The sequence below is a fragment of the Corylus avellana genome, chromosome ca3 (assembly GCF_901000735.1).
Source record: "Corylus avellana chromosome ca3, CavTom2PMs-1.0".
Lineage (NCBI taxonomy): Eukaryota > Viridiplantae > Streptophyta > Magnoliopsida > Fagales > Betulaceae > Corylus > Corylus avellana.
The window spans coordinates 16,760,954-16,761,277 of record NC_081543.1 but is presented as its reverse complement, the minus strand read 5'-3'; the positions used below and the strand labels follow the sequence as shown (position 1 = coordinate 16,761,277).

The 324-nt window shown below is 43.8% G+C and overlaps 1 protein-coding gene across 8 annotated transcripts in view; it reads right to left on the bottom strand.

Moving 5' to 3' along the window:
* LOC132173640 (probable apyrase 7) overlaps window positions 1-324 on the bottom strand; it is a 6,429-nt gene that overhangs the window by 2,695 nt on the left and 3,410 nt on the right. The gene's annotated exons all lie outside the window — the stretch shown is intronic.

Below are 324 nucleotides of genomic sequence, written 5' to 3'. Positions count from 1 at the left end.
AGCTGAGGTCATAGGGGACACACCTCCTCCACATGGTAAACCAATCAATGCCATAGCACGCATGCTTGTCCCCATTGTAGGAATTGCCTTCTTCACAGAGATTTGCATTCTTGCCAACCTCCTCTCACTAGGGTTGTCACCTCACTAAAATGGTAGCAAGGTGACAACACCAGTGAATTTTTTGATAAGCAATAACACCAGTGAATTGTATCAAGCTCATTGTGTTTCTTGAGCCTGTACTTGGATCTTCAATTGGAACTGCTGCTTATTAGGACCGAAGTGATGATTGGATTGGGTACAAAATAACAGAGCCAAATTGGCTCG